Source organism: Phascolarctos cinereus, unplaced genomic scaffold, assembly GCF_003287225.1.
Source record: "Phascolarctos cinereus isolate Bilbo 61053 unplaced genomic scaffold, phaCin_HiC Scaffold_3;HRSCAF=262, whole genome shotgun sequence".
Classification (NCBI taxonomy): domain Eukaryota; kingdom Metazoa; phylum Chordata; class Mammalia; order Diprotodontia; family Phascolarctidae; genus Phascolarctos; species Phascolarctos cinereus.
This window is the reverse complement of record NW_027555736.1, coordinates 196,160,346-196,182,413: the sequence shown is the minus strand read 5'-3', so window position 1 is coordinate 196,182,413 and position 22,068 is coordinate 196,160,346. Positions and strand designations below refer to the sequence as shown.

At 35.7% G+C, this 22,068-nt stretch overlaps 1 protein-coding gene across 1 annotated transcript in view; it reads right to left on the bottom strand.

The window, feature by feature from the left end:
* Window positions 1–22,068, bottom strand: part of PRKD1 (protein kinase D1) — a 413,900-nt gene that overhangs the window by 270,253 nt on the left and 121,579 nt on the right. The window lies entirely within an intron of this gene.

The window sequence follows — 22,068 nt, the reverse complement described above, 5'->3', positions numbered from 1 at the left end:
GATTCAAAATAAAACATATTCAAAACATATTTATAAAAATTGCAAGAGGCATTAAAAAAACCTAGGCAATATAAAGTCAGTTCCAAACAGGAAGTTTTTGAAAGCCTTCACACTTAACATCATGAAAAAATGCCATTCTGCTGATTATCAGTGCTGCCAAAATTGAGGAAAGTTCTTGTGGTTAAAATAAAAGCAAAATATGCATAAATATACAAAAGTAACAAAAGATTATTTATTTTTGCTTGTAGGAACACTATAATTTCATTTAAATGGTAGGTGTTCAAGCAGAATCGAATAGCACTTTAAAAAGATATACAATTCCATACCTCATATACAGTAGTCATCTTTAAAATGTTGCCTTCATTTTTTAAAAGCTTACAGAATAACAAACAGAAAATTATTTTAAAATCATCCGTTAACTATAGCACAGAAACACCTCATCTATGCATTTTTCCCCAGGTAGATTTGAGCTGAGCTCTCCTTAAAGAAAACAAAAGCCACTCCTGAGATCAATCTAACCTAAGATACAAAAGGCAAGTAACTAAATATCACAGTCTCTCAAAATAACATTTTGACTATCCCTCCAAAGTGCCTTCAGTAGGAAAGTATAAAATAAAAACATCATTTTAATCTTGGGAGCTACTTTGTCTGAAATGGATGCAACTTTCTTTAAATTACCAGGTGTGCTAGCAGTGGACGTATGTGACTTTTTGACACAAAGGAGAAAATACGAATTTAGACCTTTTTAGAATGTCTTCAACTCTGAAATTGGGTTTCAGAGTTCTCCTGGAGCTTTTGGGTAAAATCATGGTAAAATCAGCTATTGCCATCTAACAACAGAGGAACAGTGGTGGGTTGGGGGAATGGGGCTGTGTGTGTGTGTGTGTGTGTGTGTGTGTGTGTGTGTGTGTTCCTAAAAAGCTGTTCCCTTCTTTTGACATTATCTGTATGTACTTTGTGTCAACATTGGAAGTAAAGGGAGGTATAGTAATGCAGTAGATATTACTCATTATCATCAGACTACATTGATGCTCTGTGACTGGGATTTTTTTTAATAAAAAAATTTAGAAAATTCTATCATGGTTGTTTCTCATTTCTATTTATTCATTACTTTTACAAATTCATATCAGAACATAATAGAAATATCCACAAAGATTCTAAGTTCAGATCCTATTTTCAAGTCAAAATATACATCATATTAGCAACGAAAGGAAGAAAACAGATACCAAAAAACTTCAGATTTCCTTTTTCATTAGAATAATAAAAGCAACTCATAGTACTACTCAATCACTCCATAAAAATAAGTCTGGCACCATCCTCATAAAGAGAAAATTCAAACAGACACTGCCCTCAATGAATTTGTAAGCTATCTCCTCCTACTGGGGGACAGAACACATCCTCATATAATATATAAAAATTGATGCAAAATAAATCCAAGGGAAAATTTTTTCACTAGCTATTGATGTTTTGATGAATCCTTCTATGATAACAAGTAAACACATGTAGGATTAATGAAAATTCTGAGGATACATAATAAATACATGGACTTGAAAGAAATAGGAGCCATTTATATTATATCACTAAGATTCACACTGATCTATTTTTTCAAGGAAATAATGTTAAACTTTACCAACTAAGGAAAAGTTCCTGACACAATTAATTTGGAATTTTTCCAAAGATCAAGTATAAGAAAAATAGCTTGTACCATATGGCAGAATATATAATGTTCCAGAATGCTTATCTTTAAAAAAAAAATCTATACTTTCTTCTCCTTCTACCCCACAGTTTTAAACTACAAGTAGCATTCTATGAGTTTCAAGTTTAAATTTTGATCAACTAATATTATACTACATTTGAGTAGGCCATCCAATTACATATAGGTAACAACTAAAATGTATTATTTACAAAGATTTTAAAATGCAGAGAACTGTATACGCTCTCAGTGGCCAACTACATATGTATAATTCTACTGTAATCATTAATACTGTACTTTGATATTTAGATAAAAGTGATGTGCATTTTTTGTGGCACTCTCTTAAAAACAAGTAAATGATTTCTCTTAATAAAGAAGTCTTCCCATTAGGATTCTCTCACACATGCTGTTGGCATGAATTAGTTTGTTAGGTAAATAACCTTAAATGTGAACCAGCAATCAATGAGTATGTATAAAGAAGCCATTTAAAATGTTTGTCATATACTTGTGTGAATTGAGTGATTCCAGTTTTCTATCCTGTTACTTTCCCCACTCCTAAATATGGAAGTTAGTTTGAATGCTTAATTATAAAAAAAACCTTCTTGGGATTTTCAATCATTCCCTTCATGTATTTATGAGTATATAGGTTTTTCCCTCCTAGGTAGGAAGCTGGGGGGAGAAATGTAAAACTTTTAAAAGAGCTTAATATTTTTAAATGTAGAACTGCTAATTTCCATTATAAGTTGTGAGATAGGTAAAACACAAAAATGTATTTAAAGTAGCTTTATTAGATTTGTCCAGACTATAAGACCAAAAAAAATTAGAATAAAATATTAATGACCTTCTCTAGTGTCATTTCTATATACTCCCAAGGAGATCAATGCAACATAGAAAGGTCCTACATATTTCAAAATATTCTACGTCACTCTTTGTGGTAGGAAAAACCTGGAAAGAAAATAAGTGCACATTAATTGTGTAATGACTGCCTGGGGATGCGGTACATGGAGGTAATAGCATACTGTACCATAAGAAGCAACAAAATATGAGAAATTCAGAGAAATATGGGAAATTGTATAAACTAATATAAATCAAAGAATCAAGAAAACAACAGACACAGCTACTATAACTAGTTAAGTATAGCAACATTAAAAGGTGTTTGGGCTCTGATTAAGTGTAATGAATAACCTTTGTCCAGGAGAACAGATGATGAAACATGTCTTCAACTTCTCAGTAGCAGTGACTATGAATGCAAAATGTGGTTACTCTCTTAGACCTGGTCACTATAACAATTAATTTTGCATAACTGTATTTTTCACAGTTACAAGGGAGAGTTTACTGGTAGGATAGGAAGTTAAGGGACACCAGGGTGTCAAAAACAAAAGGCAATGAAAGAAAGGAAGAAAGAAAGGAAGAAAGAAAGAAAGAAAGAAAGAAAGAAAGAAAGAAAGAAAGGAAGGAAGGAAGGAAGGAAGGAAGGAAGGAAGGAAGGAAGGAAGGAAGGAAGGAAGGAAGGAAGGAAGGAAGGAAGGAAGGAAGGAAGGAAGGAAAGGAAGGAAGAAAGAAAGAAAGAAAGAAAGAAAGAAAGAAAGAAAGAAAGAAAGAAAGAAAGAAAGAAAGAAAGAAAGAAAGAAAGAAAGAAAGAAAGAAAGAAAGAGGAAGAGAGGGGGAGGGAGGAGAGGGGAGGAAAAGAAGAGAAAGAGCCAAACTTAGATAAAATGGAGAAATACGTGAAGATTGTCATTGGCATCCCTCCTTCCAATGACTTCCCACACAAACACTTTAGACCATTCTCTTCTGTGGCAAGATCCACCCTCCCCCTACCACCTATTAATATGCTCTTTTGGTCTCAAATAGTACTCAATGCTTCTGACTCTCTCTGACCTCCCTCTCTCCCTATCAAAACTTGTCTTTTCATTATCTCACTTGCTAGATGCCCCATTATGAGCAGTAGTAAACCACATCAGCTAATGAATGCATCACTCCTCTCCTAAATAATATAGTTCTTTAACCTAATTAAAATGTCCCTGTTTGAGAAAGCCATTAAGAAATTACATGTATGTGTAAAGCCAAATCTAACTATTGATGTGTGTCTGGGTCTTTAATTTGTAGCATACTGTATCTCAACAAGCTATTCTTGGTCTGGCTCTACTCTTCCATTTCTCAAAGTGGGGTTCCAGATTTGGTCACATATTAACACAAGACGTACACACTCACTCAGTGATAACTGTTGTAGTTAGAGAATAAATGTCATCCAAATGTCCTTCTTGTCTAATTTAACATTACACAGAGGACTGACTCCAAGAAACTGCCACAAAGACATACATCATGTTAAACCAAGAAATATTTTCCTCTAGAGCTTTGAAGGTTCTCCTTAAAATGCCAACAGAAGCCTTAACAATTAAAATGAACAATTAGCAGTATTCCTCTTTTGGAAGATTTTATTTCTCAGAAGATGAATGACTGAAAGGAAAACTTGCCCCTATAATTTTTCTTTGAGAATTGTGCGACAGCAATATGCAGTTCCACCCACTTCCCACTGCTTTTCAGACTCTCACAACACCAGCTCCACCAAATATGCATACATATTCATAAGCTTTCTGAAACATTAATTCAACACATGGCAATATATACTTGCATCTGTGTCTGTAGCTCCTAATTTGCACAAGCAAATACAATGTGTCTGAAAATTTTGATGACTGAATCTTTCAAATTAAGACCCAGAACATTATAGAGCTTTGTATACAATTCCAAGAAGCAATAGAATAAGTATTTCAACATTAGCTGGTACACTCCTCATTTCATCAGTGACGTGCTATGAGAATATGGATTTGTATGGTTCTGGTGAATACTCAACTCATATTTCTTTTAAATCTTTAATTCATTTATTTAGATTATTTTAGGGAAGATCTTAGAACAGTTGGAGATCATCTAATAAAGCTATCTGTCTCCCTACACACCCACACACAGAATTTTAGATCTATAATGTTTAGTTGAATACATTGCTATATTAGGGGAAACACACTGTTTTCTGCTGTCTTAAGGGAGTTATGTAGAAGGAGGAATCAATCTTTTCTGCATGGTCCCAGAGGAAAGACATAGATCCAATGGATGGAAGTTACTGGGAGGCAGATTTGGGCTCAGGGAAAAGAAATATTTTTAATAAGTAAAGTAGCTCAAACGTGATGGATTACCTTGTAAAGTAGTAGTTTTCTACAACTGTCAGTGTTCGAAAAGAAGATAATCATTTTCTGGGATGTCATAGAAAGGACTGAACTGAACTGAATATCCTCTGAGGCCTCTACTTACTAATTCTACTATTCTACAGCCTCTCTAGTGTATCTTTTTCCTGGTTATCTACATACTATTAGTAAACTTGGAGATTTATTCCAACTATTTCATTGTGAGGATGAGAAAACTGGGGTCAAGAGAGATGCAGTAAGTAGCCCAAGCTTACATAGGTAGTTTTAGATGTTAGAAGAGCCTAGATTTGAGTCATTCCATGATATTAAGCTTTTTGACTATCTAGCTGATCTTAATACATTTAAATATCCTGGGGCGTTTGTTTTGGGGCTTTCATTCTATCAATAGTTACACTTTTTAAAAAATTAAATTGTACTTGGTATGAATTAAATGCATTTAACTGAGTTTAGACTCCTCTAGAAATTTCTAACAGCTGGTAAAGATTCTCATTAGAATAATAACTTCTAAATCTATTTTTCTTATATTCTATTACAGCCTCCATGCAGAAGGCTGTAAAGTTAAAAAAATTCTTCCCTCAAATCAGGGTTAATTTGTATAGTAGATATGCCAGCAGCTGAGAAGATATTCCACCTGAGCTTCCATCTTTAACTTCAATAGCTGCTGAGGAGCAAAGATCTCCAACTCTTATTTTTAGGGTAAGATCTCTACCAACTGGCAGCTTTGTAAGCAGGTAAGACCTAATTGAGACTGAAAAATTCAGAGTGGCAAACGCACACATATATGGACACATATATATATATATATATATATATATATAGATATATATATATATGTATGTACACTAGTTGTGATAAAGTCAAAAAGAATGCCGTATGGAAAGGCACTCCAGAGGACACGAGTTTTAAGTAGTATTTTCAACAGATTCATATAATTGAATTGATAGTAAAGGAGGTAGAGAGATCTTCAGGTACTGCATTATAGAATCAGATATTGTTAGAATACTACAGAAGACTCTTCCATCAAATTTACAACCACTCAAAAGAGATCAACTTATGACTATAATGTTGAAAAGGAAAAAAAACTGAAAGACTTAAGAATTCAGATCATTGTAAGGATCAATTACAACTCCAAAAAACTGATGAAGCAATACTTCCTACCTCTTGGAAGAAATGGGTACAGAATAAGACAAACATTTTCAGACACTACCTATGCTTGAATTTGTGTTCACACTATATTTATTTGCTAAATGTAGAGATCTTATTGGCAGGGGGCAGAGTTGAAGCAGAAGTAGTATTGGCATATTCTTTAGTACATATGTTGTGTTTACTTACGTGCATACTTATTTTATCCTTTCCAGTAAAGCAAGGATTATTACGTTTTTGTCTTTGTATAACCAGTACCCAACAGAAGACGATGCACATAATAGATGATCAATGCCATCTGCGAACAGAAGGAGCATCTGGAAGACGTCATCATCTACTGGGAATCCCTCCTTGACCTGAATGATCCACTGGACCTCCTCTATCACAGTGGTGAATACTCATGGAAAGCATATATCTCCCTGTCCTTGTTTTACCCCTCACTTCTTATGTTTATTGAGGGTTACTGAACAGGGTATTTCTGTTACATCTCCCAAGAAATTCTTAATGATCTTGATGATCTAAGGTGGAAAATACCTTACTGTTAGAAGACCCTGTAAAGCCACATATTGTTCTATCAAATCAGGTGCTTTTCACATAATCAACATACAATGAGCAAAATGAGATGTTATAACTTTGCAGCTTTCAGTTAATTGGGATATGTTAATGTTTTGGTCCATTCTCGAATAATATTAATGGTCAAAGGATATGAACAGACAGTTCCCAGATGAAGAAATTAAAGCCATCTATAGTCATATGAAAAAATGCTCTAAATCATTATTGATTAGAGAAATGCATATCAAAACAACTCTGAGGTACCACATCACATCTATCAGATTGGCCAGCATGACAAAACAGGAAAATGATAAATGTTGGAGAACATGTGGGAAAATTGGAACACTAATGCATTGTTGGTGGAGTTGTGAAACAATTTGGAACTATGCCCAAAGGGCTATAAAAATGTGTATACCCTTTGATACAGCAATAGAACTTCTAGGGCTATATCCCAAAGAGATCATACAAATGGGGAAAGGACCCACACGTACAAAAATATTCCTAGCAGCTCTTTTTGTGGTGGCAGAGAATTGGAAATTGAGAGGATGCCCATCAATTGGGAAATGGCTGAGCAAGCTGTGGTATATGAACATAATGGAATACTATTGTGCTAATAAGAAATGATGAACAGGCTGACTTCAGAAAAACATGAAAAGACTTGTATGGTCTGATGCTGAGTGAAGTGAGCAGAACCAAGAGAACTTTGTACACAATAACAGCCACGTTGTGCAATGACTAATATTAATAAACTTAACCCTTCTCAGCAATACAAGGATCTAAGACATCTTCAGAGGCCTCGTGATGGAAAATGCTGTCCACATCCAAACAAAGAACTATGGAAATTGAATCACTATCATTTTTTTTCTCTTCTGTTGAGTTTTGTTTCCTCTTTCTGATGGTTCCTCCTATTGGTTTTAATTTTTACTTACAACTTCACTAATGTGAAAATATGTTTAATAGGAATGTAAATGTATAGCCTATATCAGATTGTGTGCCATCTTGGGGAGGGTGGTGGGGAGGAAGGGGGAGAAAAATTTTAAACTTTTTTTTTTAAATTTAAAGCATATGGAAGTGATTGTTGGTAAATCAAAATAAAATAATAAGATTTTTTATAAAAAAATAATATTTACTTGTTCCCTACTCCTTATTGAGAATGCCTTCAATTCAGGTATAGATGACCCTCAAAGTTGTTGTTTTTTTAAATAATAGAGAGTTATATTTTTAGGTAGTTATTTATGCTATATATTTTCCAACACTTTGCTATCTTCCCCCCTTCAGATACACAGGATACACATCCCTTAGTGCCCAAACAATTGTATCAAAGACAAAACAGATCTCCTCTCTATATATTTGGTCTTATCTAGCTGCTTTCCCCATCTCTGTTCTCTTTAATGCCCTTTTTATCTCCTCTATAAGCACCTCAGGGATGGTCAAGTTAGAGTCCAAGTGTGGTGATTCCTCTACTTTGACAGAAAGTTAAGCATTCCACTTAATATATAGAGTCCTCCTTGCATTTCAACACAATTTGTAGCACTCAGTTTCTCACCAGCATATTGGGGGGGGGCGCATTTGTGTTTAGGGCCAACTGGGTCAGATGAGGCTGGTCCTACTTTCTAATTTTCCCTAAATAAACTGCAGCTGGACATCTCTCAACACCCCCAGCAGGGGTTATGCTCAGAAGAAAGAACAGTCTCTGGGAAGTATCAATCAATCAGACCCTTCATTAAGTGCTTGTCTAGATGCAGAGGATACAAATAGCAAAAAAGTCCTTTGTCTCAAGAAGTTCATAATCTAATGGATTTCCTTGGTGATACTTACAGGATAATAAGATCAAAAAATTAAAGTTGGAAGAGACCTTGGATTCATCAAGTCCAAGTTTTCTAGATGAGGAAACTGAGACTGGGAAAGATTAAGAAATTGGTAAGATTCACATAGCTGATAAATGTCTGAGGCAGCATTTGAACTGGTCTTTCTGATTCCATTCTTGTACTCCCAAATTCATGAGATTTGCAGTATCTGTGGCTATAGCTTGAAGCTAACACTACCATTCTCATCACTGACTAGTAAACTACTAGATTAGGCCTCTGCATATTTGGATTCTAATATTCTATGTGTATACTTATCTTGTCCTCCAACTACAGATGAGGACAGGGATTCTGTCAATTAAAATCTATATCTCGCCCAGTCCCAGGATTATGTACAACTGACATTAGGTGCTTAGGCACATAAAAGATCATAATAAAAACCATTGTTTTAGAGATGGAAGAGATAATTTCATCTTACCTTAACCCTAGTTCTAACCCTTATGACTGCTCACCTAGTCTATTGCTTCTTGATCCCTTTGCTTCTATTCTCTCTCTTCAGTGCATCCTCCAGGCAAGCTACAAAAATAACCTTTCCCAAAACACTGTTCTGATCAAATCACCCCTACTCAACAATCTTCCTTGGTTCCCTATTGCCTACTGGATAAAATGCAGACTTTTAAACTTGACATTTAAAGCCCATTGCCTACCTTTCCAAATATATTTCACATGACTTCAGACAAACCCAAATTGGAGAGAGGGGTAAGAGAAGAAACCAGCATTTATTAAGCACTCACTTTGTGCCAGGAACCTTGCTTAATGTTTTACAAATATTATTTCTTTTGATTTCAACTGACCTAACTGATTTTCCCTGAACGCTACATTCCATCTGCAGCCCCCATGTTTTTGCATACCTAGAATTCACTCCTTTCATACCCTTGTCACATGGAATCCATCTCTTCCTTCAAGGTTTTATCCAGGTACTGACTTCAACAGAAAGCCTTTCTTGATCTCTTGATTTGGCAGTGCCCTCTCCCTCCTCTAATTATTTTGTATTTACTTATTTGTTTACATGTTGTATTGCCAGTGGAATATAAGCATCTTAACACAAGAGGATTTTTCTGTTTTTTCTTTTTGTCTTTGTATTCCCAGAACCTCCTATAGTACTGTGTATGTAGTAGTAATTTAATAAATATTTTAAAAATTAGATTATCCTATTTCTTTTCTCTCTTTTCCACCTTAACTCTGATCTCTATTATCTGGAGAGCAAGTTGGGATCAGAGACCTAGAAATCTCATTGTTAATTTCTTGGCAAGAGTAGGGGCAGGTTACATACTCTTCCCTTCTGATGCAGTCCTAAACCAATCAAATGCAAGTCAAAAAGCAGCTGACCAGGTATTCTGGAATACCCAGGAGGAGTTATTCCTATTGCCCCTTCCCCTCAGGGAAATGACATCAAGGACATTCCTTTAAGGTATACTGGCACACAAAGCCAAACTGCCCAATCAGTAAGAAATTTTAACATTCCGAAAAAGTTCAAGGTGCTCTGTGATGCTGGGGTGGAGTGAGGTGTCTGCTTGGACTACTTTAAACACATACTGATTCCTTCTATAAAACATAGTACTTTAAGCCTTATGTGCTTTTCTTAGAAAGCTTATGCTAGCATTCTCTTGAGAGTAATTGTTATTGATTAACACGATGATTAGCCACGCAGGGTATGCCTCCTGACAGCTTTGGCTCTTTGGAGGGGGGGAGGGGGAAAGAGAATCCATTGACTTGAAGACTCACATTCAATCATCCTCACCTCTCCAGAAAACATTTCAGATAAACAGCAATAGTTTCAGTAGTGAGAAATGTGTTCCAAGGGATAATGTTTCCCCTAGTGACATCTATCGATTATACAGATTGCCTCATGGCAGTCTGCTTGTTGCTGTATTACTTGTCTACGAAAATGAAAGAACAAAAATGATAAGGAAGAAAATAGCAGGTAAAAGCAGAGTTTGAGAAGAGAATGATTCAAAAAGGGTCATTTCTGGTGATGGGAACACCCATAATGTTTATGGAAAGTAACTGAGGATCAGTTCGGCAAGGTCACTAAGAATATCGCAACATCAATCTACATCAGGCAATTCCAAAAAGTCAAACAGACTGGTAATGTCCAATCTACTTGTGGCAAGAGGATGTGTCTATTTCATCTCTCCCAAATATGCTCAAGTGTATTCATGTAGAGCCAACTCTTCATTATCCTCAGACTTTCTGCCCAGTTTGTGGAATACCTTGGCCTCTTCTCCAGCTTCCTTCTGTTGCCCATCTTTTAAATGTTTTATTGCCTATTAGCAATTCTAAAAGTCTAGCAAGGAAAGGAGAGGAAGTTCAAACAAGTACACTTTGCTCTTTTTGAACAGTTCTAGCAAAAAGCTTAGTAGAATATTAGGTACAGAACTAATAGCAAAGATAAAAATTTTGCTTAAATATGAATTTCAGTTGTTCTCATTTACCCTGTTTCTTATTGACATGCGTAATTGAGAGTTGATCGTGCAGATTTGACAAACAGCCTGTGACATTTCATTATGGCTGGTAAAAGAGCAAATAACCTGCACAGAAAGTAGAGTATATTTCAGGTCAAGTAGAACCCATAAATGATGCAGTTGTTTTGTTAGATGAATACAGGTAAACAGTTTGGTCTGTTGAGATAAGCATTACAACAGAACCTGACCTCGGAAATGCTTGAGATTCAATGATCCCTGATGGAATTTTTGCGTGGAAAATTATTCAAAAAGGTAAAGGAAAGATGACTGTTAATGTCAGATGAGCTCTGTTTATGATCTTGCCAAACTAATCACATGGGTACATTTGTGCATTCTTTCGAATGAGATTGAGATAAAAGAGTTCTTTAGTCTGCAAGGTCATCCTCCTATGAAAATACATGACAAAACTACATTCCTTCTCTTAATCATCATCACCAAAATCAAAAGCAAGTATTTAGTAGTCACTTACCATGTGTAGGTCACTTACATGGCATTGGAGATGCAAACACAGAGCCTCTCATCTTCAAGCCGTTTATAAGAATTCAGTAAACATACTAATTTGTAAAAGGTACTACAGTAGCAACTTGTGATACTAAGAAACAATATACACTTTGCTTTCAAAGGGCTTACAATCCTATAGAAGGAAGGGACAAACGCTTAAGGGAAAGGGTGGATGTATACATACATACATACGTGTGTGTGAGTGTGTGTGTGTGTGTGTGTGTGTCCCCATAATAAAAAAGGAGAGGGGAAAAAGAAAGATTTGTGAAAAGTGCTATGAAAAATATGAAATGGAAGAAATCATCTTTACCTGTGTTCAGGGAGGGGGATGTGGTAGGATCAAGGAAAGGGAGAGAAACAGTTGGCACCTGATTAGACCTTAAGGAAGAGAATTAATTAACGAGAGATGGGGATTGTGTAGGGGAGGTTGCATTCCAGGTATGGGAGATAGCAAAGGCAAGGAGAGGTTAAGATGAGAATGGGTGATGGGGAGTAACCCAATTCAATTGGAATGTCAGCTGTGCAATTATCCTGGCTGCCTCTCCTGTTGAGAATTCATCCTCGCTTTGATTTAAAATCCTATCTTTCTTGAAAGCTAAGCTGGGGTACCATCACCTACAAGAAAGCTTTCCTAATCCTTCCACTTGTTAGCACTTTCTCCCTCACACTTTTTTGTAGTTAGCTGTTTAAATGATATACTGCCAGGAGAATGTAGCTTCTTCAGGGGAGGGTTAATTGATTTTGGTTCTAGTCTTTGAATCCCATTGTCTAAGAGAGGAAGCACGCCGTGGTAGGCAGAGAATGAGCCTTGAATTAGGGAAGACCTGGATTCAAGTTCTGCCTCTGAAACATAGTATCTTTGAGAACCTGTGCCAGTCACTTGACTTCTAAGTGTCCTAGGTATCTCTCTAAGACTGTAAGTTGCAGAGAAGGTGCCAACCTCTACTGATAAAAGGGATTTCCTCACTGGAGAATTCCCAATACCAACGAAATCAAAGATTGAGTCCTTATCCTCCATACCCAGTGCCTAACTCAGTACCTGGCAAAGAGTTGGGGCTTAACAGAATAAAAGAAGAGTGGTATAAAAGAAGTTAATAAAATTCCTTTCATTAACTTTTGTCAACAAGCACTTATCGAGAACCTTCTGTGTGTTAAGGACTAATGTGGTACTGTACAACTTGCTTTGGGGAAATGTTAAGGATTATAGTTGAAATTCATTCCCCAACCTGAAACATGAGAAGATCACTAATGAAATGAATATTTTTTCCTAAGACTCAAATGCAAGACACAGAAGAAAGAAAATCATCATTTGTGATGATGTGCCTGCAATTCATGAGAATCTAGTGTAGGAAAGAAACATTTTAGAGTCCTGTTATAATACACCCTTCTATTGCTATACTGGCACATTAACCTACATTTGTAAACTTTTCAAATGTTTTAATTGTATTTAAAAGCTTACTAGAATATACATTTCCATAAGCATCATCCTTGTTGCAAGAACCCTTCATTGTTCAGAGATACAAATCATATACCTCTGAATTCTGGATGAAAACATTTTAAGTCTATTTACAAATGTATTTAAATAGAAGTGTACACAAGTGTAGTACAGTTTCAGATTTTCCCCCCTACTTCGATAGGTCTTGTTGTGTTGATATTAGCAAGGCACTTATGAAAATACTCCCAGGTGGCAGGCACCTGCCACAGCTTTAAATGATAGGCCCCAAACCCACAGACAGATACCAAAATGAGGAAAAGCAATAAACTACATATTTATTCACCTAGCTGTTCTGGCAGTTCATTTGGAACCAGTTATTGCCAGCTGGGCATTTCGCCATTTTCTTGAGGCAAAATTAAAGTGGAAGACGTGAGGGCTTTATTGTAATTTTCCACCACATATTTATATCATTAAGGGTTTTGTGCTACTGCTATTACTCCAGTCCCCCACAGTCTCACTGAGTATCTTCTTATTATTTCACTGAGATTCTAAAGCAAATGATAACAAGCTAACACACAGAAGAGTTACTGATTGGCCAGAGACAACCTTATATCTTTAAGATGGATCATAAACATATCTTGTAGTAGTTATTAAATCAGTGCCTAAACTACCCATTTGCATTTAATAGCACAGTCAACTTTAAGTTATTTGTGCTTCTATGTAGTTAAAAAAAAAGTAACCAACTCCCCCAAAAAAAAAGACCAGGCATTCATATCTTGTATTTATTTTGCATAGAAGTATATATGTGTGTTGTCACCCTCAACGGAATATAAGTTCCTTGAGGGCACTATTATCATTGTATCTGACCTAGAAGTAGGTAGGTGCCAGAACCTACCTAGTACAGTGCCCAGAACCTAACAGACACTTATAAAATTCTTAGTTTCAACATGTCAACATACTGATTGAACTTTAATATTCCAAGGATCTATCAATCCATCTCTGTAGGTGTTCACTAGGATCATCATCAGATCACAGATTTAAAGTGGTAAGGGATCTCAGAGGTCATCTGGTCCAACCCCCTCACATTACAGATGAGAATGTAGTCCAGAGAGCAGAGACACAAACCCAAATAATATAACCATAGATTTAGAACCAAGAAGCCTCAATTTTCTCAACTGTACAAGAGGATAATAATACCTACTTGGAAGGGTTGTTAGGAGGGTCAAATGAGATAATATTTGTAAGGAGCACTTAGCAGAGTTTCTAGCACACAGGAGGTGCTATAAAAAAAGATAACTTCTCTTCCCCTAACAGTTCTCCTTTTGAAGATTAGGAAACACACTGGACAAGGAATCAAATCCCACAATGGGCTAGGAGAAGTTAAAGAAACATCTATCAACTTTAAATAAATTTAAGCTGCCATGCTGAGTTGAGTTCCACCCAGGAAAATAAAAGGCTTGAAGATATGATCGTTGAGGAATAGGTAACTGGAGAGGTATTGGGACGACTAAAGAGAGGGAAAAGAATGTGTTCCAAATGGCAGGAAGTATATTATGGAAGATATGAACCAGTATATTTAATAATGAAAAATTTAACAGAAGGTTAGAAGACACTTAGAAAATGAGGTTATCACTAGAACTGGATATATGTCTAATAGGAAGAAGTCAAAACCAAGTTAATTTCTTTTTCTAATTCAGTTACAAAACAGATTTTGCAACAAATATATCTACTTTTGCTGATTTTTCATTTATCGGAAAGGCAATGACATCTCATTTGAAAAAAACTGGACAGAATTGGTATTGGTTAAAAAGAACAGAAAAGTTGATTAGAAAAACAGATTAGATACATAAGCCCCAGAAGCAACCAAAGATAATAGATTAGTGTTTAATTAATAAACTCAAGGTTTCCCAACTCTAGGTGACTCTCCAGCTCCTCTTTCAAAGAGGAGAGCTCAGGTAGGACTTTCCATCTGACCACATCTTCCATCACCTGCTGTGAGCATGTCCCCCGAGGGAAGAGAAGGAAGAAAGGTGGTATAGGATCAAGAAAGACAACAAAGGGCTGGAGTATGACTTCCATCTCTGTGAGTCTGACTTAAATCTTCTGCTATGTGTTTTCCCTAAAAGAAAGGCAAGAGGAAAGATGAGAAATAGAACTTCTATCTCCTGCTGTTCCATCTCATGCCTGATCTCCAGTCTTTGAAGAGAAGAAGCAAAGATACAGGAGCTTTCCATCTGACTGTGAGCTTTCAATCTCCTACTGTGCATTCTCCTGCCTGACCTCTAGCCTCCTGGAATCCCAGAAGAGAGACCTTCCACTTAATGATCAACACACTCATACCTGATTTTACCCTACATATCTCAGTGATTCTGAACTGCTGTAGATCATCATTCAAATCCCATTCCCCAACCTCTACTAACCAATTATTATTCCCATCCCCCTCAACCCATTGATCCCAAAGATCCAACCAAACTGCTACCCACCCTTTCTACTATGCCCTCTGGAATTCCTGTTCCATAGGCAATAAATGTTCCTTCATCTTAGATCTTTTCCTCTCTTACTCCTTCCATGATCTGGTAAATACCAAGCCTTGGCCACCTCTTAATGGCACAGCCTTCTTGGTCACCTTTTACAGTATCGACTGCACTCTCATTCATTTCCTTTGACTCACTGGTTGATGCAAGGGAGTTGGAATACTCATTGCTTCCCATCACCACTTCCAGGTTCTTCCTTTGCCACCATCTCTCAATATCTTCTCCTCTTTTGAGATCTATACAATTCATATCTTCCACTCAAACAAAATTCTTGTAGCTGTTGATCACAGACCTCCAGCACAATCCCCTTCCTTCCTCCAGGAGTTCAGTATTGGCTCATAATCTTTCTTTCTTGAACCACTGCTGGTCTCCTACTAGAAGCCTTCAACATACACACTGATGCTATCTCAAACGCTCTAACTACTAGATGCCTCAATCTACTCACTTTCCATGACCTATTACTCTACCCCACCTTAGCCACACACAAAAGTAGTTACACCCTTGATTTGCCATCACCCACAGATGCACCACCTCAATGCCCAGGAACCCTGAAATTTCCCTATTTGACCATATTCTATTAGCTTTCCATCTCTTTCTCTCTCTGCCTTGCAAGTAGGCATCTTAAACTCAACAAGTCCAAAACTGAAATCCTTATTTTCCCTCCTAATCTTTCCCCACTTCCAAATTTCTGTATTACTATCAAGAGCACCATTCTCCTCACAACCTAGGTTTCTTCCTCAACTCCTTGCTATCACTCATTCCTCATATCCCATCTGCTGTCAAAACCTGTTGGCTCCACTTTTGTAACATCTCTTAAATATGTCCCCTTTTTCATCTCTGATACTGTTACCACCTTGGTATAGGCCCTCATCACCTAACACCTAGACTACTGCAATAAGGCTGCCTCTGGGACTGCCTATCACCAGTTTCTCCCCAGTCTAATCTATCATACATTAAGTTGCCAAAGCAATTTTCCTAAAATACTGGTCTGAACATGTGACTTCATGCTCAAACTCCAGTGGCTCCCTATTGCCTTCAAGAGCAAATTCAAGATCTTCTCTCTCAAAGCTATTCCTACCCTAAGTGGATCCCCGACCTTTCCAATATTCTTCTATAATACACCCCCCACCCCCACCTCACCACGTACTCTTCAATCCAGTGATATTGGTATCTTTGCCAATCCACAAATAAAACACTTCAGCACTCAGCTCTGGGCATTTTCTCTGGATGCCCCTCATGCAGGGAATATTTTCTCTCCTTATCTCCACTTCTTGGCTTCCCTGACTTCCTTCAAGTTCTGATGAAAATCCCATTTCTACAGGAAGCCTTTCCCAACTGCTCTTATTTCCTTCGTTAATTATTTCTCATTTATCCTATATTTAGCTTGTTCTCATTTGTGTGCTTGTCTTCCCGACTGGACTGTGAGGTCCTTAAGAACAAGGCCTGCCTTTTGTCTTTCCAGTCTCAGCACTTAGTAAAGTGCCTGGCTCATTCTTGCTGTTGTTGTTGTTGGTCCTCCATTCTCAGAGGACCAATGACATCATTAGGGTGATGTCTTGACATGTGCATGAATTGGATTTAAGTGAGGCAGAGATGTACAACGTCATCAGCCTCACTCTCTCCTCTAGAGTCACTGGAGTCCAGTGGCAAGACAAAAGTCAAGACTGCCTGATGATGGCCCTCCGGCACACAGGAGGCACTTAATAAATGCTTATTAACTATTGACTAAAATGGACTCAATATTCACAAAAAATTCAAAGAAAGCAGAAAATCAGTTTGGCAGGAATTAGGTTCAGGTTACCATCTCACACCAAAAAGCATTATAAACTCCAAATGAACACTTACCCTAGAAATAAAGACTATAACATAAACAAATCAGAGAACTAGAATAGTTCCTGTCAAAATTATGTATGAGAGAAGAGTTCTTGACAAGACTATGAATAAACAGAAGCATGGCGGATGAAATGGATAATTTTGATTATATAACATTTAAAAGTTTTATCCAAAGAAAAATGCAATAAGATTCGAAAAGAAATAGTTAAATGGGGGGAAAAAAACAACTTCGCAGCAAACTTATCTGATAAAGGTCCAAAATATTTATGAAATTGATTCAAAAAAAAAGGAACTGGAGCCATTTCCTGAGAAATCAAACAACAAAGGCAATAAACAGACAATTCTCAAAAGAAGATGAGCTATCAACACCTAAATTTTAAAAATGCTATAAATGGTTAATAAGATAAATGAAATTAAAAGAACTTTGAGGTTCTACCTCATACCCATCAAATTGGCAAAGATGACAAAAAAGGAAAAAGACAATTGCTGTAATAGCTATGGGAAAACAAATACAATAATGCATTGTTAGTGGAGCTGTGAAGTGGTCCAGCCATTCTGGAAAGCAACTTGGAACTTTGACCAGAAAGTCACTATACTGTGCATGTGTTTTGACTCTGTGAAACCTGTACTAAGTTTACTCCCAAAAAGATTAAAGAAAAAACGATAGAGGCCATACGTATTTTTTCATTTTATAGCAGCACTTTCAGAGCAAACAACTGAAAAGAACATGGGCAACCATAACTTGGTAAAACGTTAAAAAGAATTATGGTATATGGATGTTATGGAATATTACTATAACATAAGAAATTCTGAAAAGAGAAAGATTTAGGTAAACCTGGAGGGATTTGTATGAACTAATACACAGCGAACTAAACAGAAACAAAATAACAATTTATATAATTGTAAGGAATTAACAACATAGAATCAAAAACTATGATTAAAGCAAAGACTAATCATGACTCCTATACACTAATGATGAGTCATACTTCCCACCTCTTAGCAGAGAGATGATGGACTAGAGATAAAGACTAAGATACATTATCAGATGCAACCAATGTGTGGGTTTACTTTGTGCCACTATATTTATGTTACAAGGGAGGGCTTTTTGGGGGAGCTAGGGAGTAAGGCAGGGAAGAGTAATGGGCTAGTGATAGATAGCAATGCTGAAAAAAGGAAGAAAAGAAAAATGTCTGCACTTTGTATAGCTGATTTTTTTTTGAACCTAATTACTAGACAGAAAAGACCAGGCTTAGTAGAAGCATATGTGAAAAATGTTTAACTGTTAATTTCTCAGGAATATTCTGGAATAAGTTGAGTGGCATGCTTCAGGGAAATTTCTGTCCCCATTGGGAGTCAACAGTGTTATTCAATTAAATTAAATCCAACAAATATGTACTGTGTGATATGGCTTCAAAAACTATAGAGGACAGATGTAGGTTGAATTAATAAAAAGTATAGTGCTCAAAAAAGACCCAACAGGATGTAGCTGTAAATAACACGCTTAATCTTTCCAAGCCTCATTTTCTTCCATTCTAAAAGGCAGATGATACTAATATCACCTAACTCAAAGTATTGTTGTTATAAAAAAAAAAGGTTATAACTTCGAAGTGCTATGTCAATGAGTCATTATTTTGAGAGGTAAAGGATACAAGTTCCCTTCAGGAAGGGAGCAATTAATTTTTTCATCTTTTTATTTCCTTTAACTAGCATAATGCTTTCTTCATATAAAGCAAACAGTTAATAATGTTAATTGAGAAGAGAATGATAATTATGATAGATGTCTTCAAATATTTTTAAAGGCTGAGATAAAGATCAGAGATTCACCTTTTCTTTCTCCAAAGAAAAAAAAAAACTAGGACCAGACATAGAAGAATTATTTTCACTAAATAGAAGAAAGAACAATTAGAGGGATACAAAAATGGGATGGGGTGGTTTACTAGGTGTTAGTTAACTCCCTGTCACTGGAAGTTGGTATCTGGTTGAATATAAAAGAATAAGAAAATGGCAAGAATTCTTGAAAATTGCAGAAGATGGAAAGAAGTAGAAGTTATTGAGTTCCAAAAAAAAATTTCTTTTAATTTGCTTCGTTTTCACCTCTGGCAGTATATTTGAGACAAAGATATCTGAGAGGGAACTAAAGAAATGTTAAGAGGCTAGGTTTGTAGCTGTGTGCTTGGGAGTTATTTGTATTCTGGTGATAACCAGCAGCAGAAGGTAAACTCTGGAGAATACTTACAAACTGAAGCACATTCAGAGAAGGGTAAGGAGAATGGTGAGGGGACTTGGAAATCATGAAGTATAAGGATCTAGCAACAAAAATCTTTTAGGTAAATATTAACTGTTTTTGAATATGTGAAAGAATGTCACACAGAAAAAGGATTAGACTTCTGCTTGTCTTATGAGGGTAGAGCTAGAAGAAATCATGCACATTGCAGACAAGCAAGTATAGACTCAATGTTAGAGAAAATTTCCCAATAATTAGAGTTTTCCAAGAGTGGAATGGGCAAGTCTCAGGAGCCAGAGAGATCCTCCTCACTTGATGTCCTTCCCACTCTGAAATTTTATGATTCTGTACTCAAGCAAAGTCTATTAAAAGTACTGTAGATTGGGATGCTTGCATGAGGTAAGATGTTAGACTAGATAACTTCTAAAGACTCTTCAAACGATAAGAGATTTTAAGTTTATTATTCAAAATGATTAAGCACAAATTATACTGAATAATCCATTTCACAGTATGGATAAGGCAAAAAATAGTTTAGTGTATTTAAAATTTATATACAAATTGAACAGGAGTAAATCTTACTAGACAAATGCAAATTTTAAAAAAACAACAAAGTTATTGAAATGAATTAAATTGCTTTTTGCAAAAATATTTTCCCATAGCCCTGATTCTTGAGATACTGAGCAGTGAAGTTTAAGGCAAAGAAGCTGTGGGAAATCTTATCTTGAAACATGCATTTATGTATAAATATGTGTGTGTGTGTGTGTGTGTGTGTGTGTGTGTGTGTGTGTGTGTGTGTGTATATATATGTGTGTGTATATATATGTATACACACACACACACACACACACACACACACATATACACATATATTTATAGAGGGAAATAGATATAGTTATATAAATAAATATGTTATATCCAAACACACACAGATGACTTTTTCTCAACAAATCAAAGAAAAATTACCTCAGCTGACCTGTACCTGGCTAAGCCAATAAAAAATCTTGCAATGATAGTTAACAGCTATATGTAAACCATTTAGAAAAAAATAAAGATCATTATCTTATATGATACAAATTACCATTAACATAAATACCATGGAAATTCTCTATTCACCCTAATCTATTCTTCTCACTTATAGAGTCTGGTGTTTCAAATTGTACCTAAATTAGGATATTTTCTCTGCAAAGTACTGAATAAAATGAAAGGAAAATTATGAAGAACACTGTATATAGGAAAACGAAATTACTTTCAAGTATAATCACATATGATTACTCCTTTTACTGCAAAATAAATCAGAACTTTTTACTAAAAATCAAATCATTTTTAAAGTCATACCTGATAATTTTCTTTATTTTCCCTGAATTCCTAGTGAATTCACCATTTTTATCTTAATAATATAATTTTTCTTTTCCCCAAAAAAACTAGAAAATGATTTATTTATTTTATCGATCTTTGGTCTTGTTTATCAGCTCTGTAGTCTTTTTGTTTTCAAATTTATTTATTTCTCCTTTGATTTTCAGGATTTCTTGATCATTGAATCATTAAAGTATTAGTATTTTAGATATTCATTGTTCTTTTCTTTCTCTCATTTGTTGATAGGAGTGTTTAGAGATATAAATTTACCCCTAAGAACTGTGTTAGCTACTTCCTACAAGTCCTAACATATTGTCTCATGTTGAAATACTTTAACATGCATGCTATTTAAATGTATTATAATAATTACATGTAATGAAAAATTTATTATTTTAATAACATATCCCACCTCACAAGAACTCTCTGAAGGCAGGGATGATTTCATTTTTGTCTTTGCACATGTAAGATCTAGCATACAGTTAAGCCTACTGTGTCTGGCACACAGCAGACACATGATAAATGCTTAGTAAGTCTATTCTTTATCAGTTTCTTTTAAGGTCTCTGTCTTTATCTAAGGATTGGCCTGGTATATTAATTAAATAACGCTGAACTTAACTAAGGGCAGAAAAGAAAGGAAATCATACTTCTTTTTCTCCAAGGAAACAATTTAAAAATTATGAGCTTTTAAACAGATCATTTGTCTTATCTTACTTTGTTCCTAAGTCATGTTTGTAATTTAAAACAAAAAATAAAACACAGGGAAATAAAAACCCAAAGGAGATAAGAATGTATTAAACATGAGATCAGTAGGATCCTGCTGGACAGAATTCAAGGAAAAAGTCTCATGCACATTTACTTTCCTCTAAGGAAAGAGACAATACACACCCTATAAATAAGTAAGAGTGTATTGCCAGAAATTCCACTGAATTAATGCTACCTGTCTCATTTCTCCTTCCCACAGAAAACATGAAGCATTCGTTTTTTACTTCTGTGCAAATTATAAGAACTGCAACAGCCGCTATAATTGCCACACTTTAAAATGCAAGTTTTGCTAGTTTTTTTTTAATGTAGTACAGATTTGCACTGCAGAATTATCATTTAAGGTTTCAATTTCTACTTTTGCTATGAGTATCAGAATGAGTAAGCACACAAACATGTAAGTAGCTAATGGAAAAGTCCCTTGACTAAATCTTTCGGTTCAGTTTATTTTAAATGCCCATCAGCAGTCCACAGTAACACACATAGTTACTATTATGAATCCATTGGGGGA